At 40.8% G+C, this 5630-nt stretch overlaps 2 pseudogenes; both read left to right on the top strand.

Annotated features, from left to right (window-relative positions):
* The first annotated feature begins 105 nt into the window (after positions 1-105).
* Positions 106-378, top strand: LOC102854350 (annotated as a pseudogene).
* Positions 379-5118: 4740 nt separating this feature from the next.
* The window catches only part of LOC102873313, a 16107-nt pseudogene continuing 15595 nt past the window's right edge, over positions 5119-5630 (top strand).

The raw sequence follows: 5630 nt of genomic DNA, 5'->3' as shown, positions 1-5630 counted from the left end.
GCTTTCCACAGTGGTTCCACCATTTTACACTCCCACCAACAGTGAAATTATAAGCCTTTTATTTTAAGAACTATCTTCGCAAGGGTGACTTTGGGTGTCGTCTTCATGTTCCTAACTGCAGTCTCCTTTGCCAAGAGCAAGTCAAAAAACATTCTGGTAAAAATAGTAAGCCAAGCTGGGACAGGTTACACCTTCAACACCAGGAGAACTCGACTGCAGGAGAAACTGACTCTTTTGCATTATGATCCCATTGTGAACAAAAAAGTCATTTTTGTGGAACAGAGAAAAATACGCTACCTCTAAACCATGGATTGAAAATTAATTTGATTTGTATATGAGGAGACTAGAGGGTGGGATACCAATTCAGAAATCCTGTAACATTGAATAAAAGAAGAGGAAATGGCCTGGGATCACGGCCTCCTGTGATTTAAAGGCCATTATGAAGGAAAACAATGCAGTGAAAGAAGGTTCTTCAAATTAGGACACAGATCATTGCATCACATTTATTTATCTTGCTAGATATTTAAAAAATTTAAAATATAAAAAAAAAGAACTATCTTCCCTCTGTAACTTGGTTTCTGCCATGGTTAGAACAAACCTCTAGTTGAGATATTATTGCTTTTAATTTTTGGCCCGTGTACTTTTAACTTGTTACTTAAATTTGTGACTTCTAGGCTGTGACAGTTCCATGTTAAAATAATGCATCTCCAAGGATATGAACCTGTATCTCTAAGCACAATCGATAACAGTGCATCTAAATTCTCTAAGCACAATTGATAACAGTGCATCTAAATTCTAAAATCAATCACACAATAGTCTACATGTTTCCTACTGCCAAAGGGGCCCTTTAGAATAGTGAAGATCTTCACCCTGGAACCTAAAACACTCTTTTCTAGCAGGAAGTAGTTAAGAGTCACCCCCTCTCCTAATGAATCAGGGTGAAATCTCTCTGGGGGGTGGAGTGACAGGGAATGGCAAAGGACATGCTGACAAAGGAGATCAATCAGAACTGGTTTTGACAAGGACTATAACAATAGAAACTGACCCTCAAGGAATGTAGCTATATGACAATAAAAACAGACTCTCAAGAATATCCAAACTGAATCCTTCTGATCATATGGAGAATTTTGGAAATATTTTTGTGAACTTATTTTCTTAATCGGTTATGGTTTTTTCATTATATATAATGGTGTCTCTCTGGAGACTAAGGTGTGTCTGATACAGGTCATGGTCTTTGCTATCACTTGTTACGCATCAGAGAGTTGGACAATGACTAAGGAGGATAGAAGGAAAATTGATGCCTTTGAGCTGTGGTACTGGGGAAGAGTATTGAGGGTACCATGGACTGCTAGGAAAACAAACAGATTCATCCTGGAAAGAGTTAAACTGGGCAGCTCCTTGGAGGCAAGGATTCTGAGGCTCCATCTGACATACTTTGGACAGGTTGTAAGGAGGGACCGGTCCTTGTATAGGTACATCATGCTTGGGAGGGTGGAGGGACAATGCCGGAGGGGAAGGCCCTCTACCAGGTGGATTGATTCAGTGACTGGGGTAATCAGGATGGGTGTGTCAGAGATAGTGCAATTGACACAGGACAGAGCAGAGTTTAGGGCTGTTGTACATAGGGTCGTTGTGAGTCACAAGCGACTCGCTTTAACATAACAACAACATAAAGTATGAAAAGAACAGAAAACAAGAACAGAAAAGCAAGAATGAATCCTGAAGAAAAGAAATCATACTTGCCTTAATAACCACAAAATTATGCTTTAAAGATAATATGGGAAATGCAGGAAGCTTAATATCAAATGTAATATTAATAATAAACCAAATTTCATATCAGGATATGAGGGAGGCATAATACAAATGAGAACTCACCCTGTGGCACTAAGGTAATCCTTAAGAGTATACGTAATTCTTAGTTTGTATTTATTAAATTCCTCCCTCCTGAGATAAGCATAAGGTAAACAATAGAGAAGAATTGGCTTTATTTACAAAAGACTTCCCCATGATCCTTTGGGTTTTTTTACTACTTCCTTGTGATTTTTCTTTGTTTACCTTTGCTTACCTTCCTGATAATTCTCAATAAAAACCCAGAAAGGGATAGCATAGGAGCTGCAGTTCTCCCAACTGTTAGGCCCCTGCCTTCATACTTTTTGGCCTGACCTCCATGCCTGTGTATCCCTGTCTCTGTCTTTTACTTAGGTCGACAACATTGTACCATTTTCCAATCCTACTAACAGTGCATGAGAGTTTCAATCTCTCTACATCCTTTCCAACATTTATTTCTTGCTTCCTATTAAACTGCCACTGCTCCTGAGATGAGATGACATATTGTTGTGATTTTGAATTGCATATCTTCTATATATTGCCAGTAATTTTGAGAATTTCTTCATGTGTCTGTGGGCCATCCAAATATCTTCCTTTGTGAAGAGTCATTCTGGGTTTTTTGCCTACTGTGTTGATTGGGTTGTCAGTGTTCTTGTGGTGTTCCTGTAATATTCTATAAACTTTCATTATGAGACCCTTTTCTGAGATGTCAGTGCTAAATGTTTTTCCCAAGTCTGTAGATTTTCTTCTCACCCTATTGGAAAATTTTTTTTTATGTACACAGGGACTTGCTTTTTAGAAGGTCCCATTTGTCTATATTAACATCTCCTAGTTGTGCAATTCTGGCTATAATTGCCAGCTTATTTATAGGCTAGACCTCCTAAATTTTGTCCCATTTTTCCACTTATTATCTTTATGATTTTGGGGCTCTACTCTTAGATCTCTCATCCACCTTGAGTTCTGTACATTGTGTGAGGTGTGGATGCAGCTTTCTGAAGGTAAAAGTCCAGTTTTGCCACCACCATTTGTTGAAGAGGTTGTCATTTCCTTGTTGAAAGCCATAGGTAGATTGATTAATTTCTGGGTTCTGAATTTTCTTCCATTGGTCTATGTGCCTGTCATTGTACCAGGGTCATGCTGTTTTAATTATTATGTTGTTGTGGTTGTTATGTGTTGTCAAGTGGCTTGCGACTCAGAGTGATCCTATGTACAATAGCAACAGCTCTGAACCATGTTCTATTCTAAGCCAAACTTACTGTCTCTGACACGCCTGCCATCATTACCCACTGAGTCAATCAATCTTATCGAGGGTCTTCCTCTCTTACACTGTCCCTCCACCCTCCCAAGCATGATGTCCCTCTCTGGTCCTGCTTTGCAACATGGCCAAAGTATGTCAGATAGAGCTTCAGAATCCTTGCCTCCAAGGAGTAACCTGTTTCCTGCTTTCCAGGATGAACCTGTCTGTTCTAGTAGTACATAGTATATTCAATACTCTTCTCCAACACCACAGCTCAAAGGCATCAATTCTCCTTTTATCACCCCTAGTCATTATCCAGCTTTCTGGCACAATGCAAGTAATGGCAAAGACCATGGCCTAGATCAGGTGCACCTTAGTCTCCAGAGTGACATTGTTGCTTATTATAGCCATGTAGAAAGTTTTGAGATCAGGGGGTGAGATCCTTTACTGGTACCTATCTGCAATGAGAATGCCTCTCAAATCTCCCCTTTGCAGATGAGTTTAACTGTGGGTTTATCATATATGCTCTTAACTGTGCTAAGGAAATTCTTACTCTATTGAGCATTCCTAGTTAGAAAAGGGTGTTGGATTTTGTCAAAAGCCTTTTTTGCCTTCATTGAGACAATCCTTTGTTTTATTGATATGGTGTATTACATTTATGTATGGGTTTTTTTTATGTTGTACCATGTTTGCATGTCTACTATAAATCTCATTTTATAATGTTGAATTATTCTCTTGACATGCTGTTGGATTCTACTGGCCAGGATTTTATTAAGGATTGTTGAAGTTATGCCATGAGGGATATTTGTCTATAGTTCTCTTTTTTGGTTGTGTCTTTACATGACTTTGGTATCCAGGTTATGCATACTTCATAGAAGGAGTCTGAGGGTGCTCCTTATTTTTCTATTTTTAGATAGAATTTAAATAGTGCTGTTAATAGTTCTTCTCAGAATGTTTTGTAGCAGTAGCCTATGAAACAGCCTGGTCCAGGACATTTTGTTGTTGTTGCAAGAGGCTTTTGTGTGTGTATGTGTGTGTGTGTGTGTGTGTTTAACCTGCTCAATGATGATGATGGTTCTGGTCAATATTCTATTTCAGTCTGTGTCTGTTTGGGTAAGTGCGGGTTTATAGGAATTTGAACCTTTCCTCTAGATCTTGAAATTTGTTGGTATACAAATTTTCATAATATTCCAATATTGTTATTGTTAGATGCTGCCTAGTTGAGTACAACTCATAATGATCCTGTGAATGACAGACTTGAATCTTCATCATCTCTGATACACTTGAGCTCATTGCTGCAGTCACCATGTCAATCCACCTCATTGGGGTCTTTCTCTCTTTCATTGGCCCTTCACCTTCCCAAGCATGATATCCCTTTCCAAGGTCTCTCCTAGCAACTTGTCCAAAATATGAGAGATGAAGCTTTGTCATCCCTGTCTCCAAGGATCACTCTGGATGCACCTTTTTCAAGACATTCCTGCTTATTCTTTTGGCAGCCCATAGGATATTCAAAATTCTTCTCTAACATGTTCAAAGGCATCAATTATTCTTCTGTCATCATTAGTAATTGTTCAGCTTTCAAGTGCATAGCAAGTAATTGAACAGACTATATCCTGAATCAGGCACACCTTAACCTTCAACTAACATCATTGCTCTTCATTATTTTTCAGAGGCTTCTGACAGCAGACTTGCTCTTAGTGATACATCTCCTGATCTCCTGATTATTGGTACTGAGGGTGTTGATTGTGGATCCAAGCAAGATAAAATCATTGATGGTTTCAATCCTTTCTCCATCTATCATAATGTTGCCTATTGGCCCAGTGGTAAAGAATTTTGTTTTCTTGAGGTTAAGATGCAACCTATAGTGAAGGGTGTAAACTTTGATCCTTTGTAGCAAGCATTTCAGATTCTCCTCACTTTCAGTAAGCAAGATTGCATCCTCTTGGCTAGGGGCGGGGCCGCAGCGAGAGTTGCCTCTTGGCCTCCTTGGGCCCTAGTGCCGCTGCCGGGTCGTTGCGCGGGTCGCCAGGTTTGTCGCGCTGGTCGCCAGCGCCATGAAGATCTGGACCTCCGAGCATGTCTTCGACCACCCCTGAGAAATGGTCACAACGGCTGCGATGCAGAAGTACCCCAACCCGATGAACCCCAGCGTGGTGGGCCTCGACGTCCTGCAAAGGCACGTGGACCCCTCGGGCAGGCTGCACAGCCAGCAGCTTCTGAGCACGGAGTGGGGCCTGCCCTCTGTGGTGCGATCTCTTATCGGCGCAGCTCGAACAAAGACATACATGCAGGAGCATTCTGCAGTTGACCCAGTAGAGAAAACGATGGAACTGAAGTCCACTAATATTTCCTTTACAAATATGGTCTCCGTGGATGAGAGGGTCATCTACAAGCCTCATCCTCAGCACCCGGGCAAAACGATTCTCACTCAGGAAGCCATCATCACCGTCAAGGGCGTCAGCCTCAGCAGCTACCTAGAAAGTCTGATGGCGAGTACCATCTCTTCCAACGCTAGTAAAGGTCGAGAAGCCATGGAATGGGTAATAAACAAATTAAACGCTGAGAT

Source organism: Elephantulus edwardii, unplaced genomic scaffold, assembly GCF_000299155.1.
Source record: "Elephantulus edwardii isolate Elephantulus edwardi_28Jun2011 unplaced genomic scaffold, EleEdw1.0 scaffold00196, whole genome shotgun sequence".
NCBI classification, from domain to species: domain Eukaryota; kingdom Metazoa; phylum Chordata; class Mammalia; order Macroscelidea; family Macroscelididae; genus Elephantulus; species Elephantulus edwardii.
The sequence above is the reverse complement of the archived record's forward strand: the minus strand, read 5'-3'. Positions and strand labels throughout refer to the sequence as shown.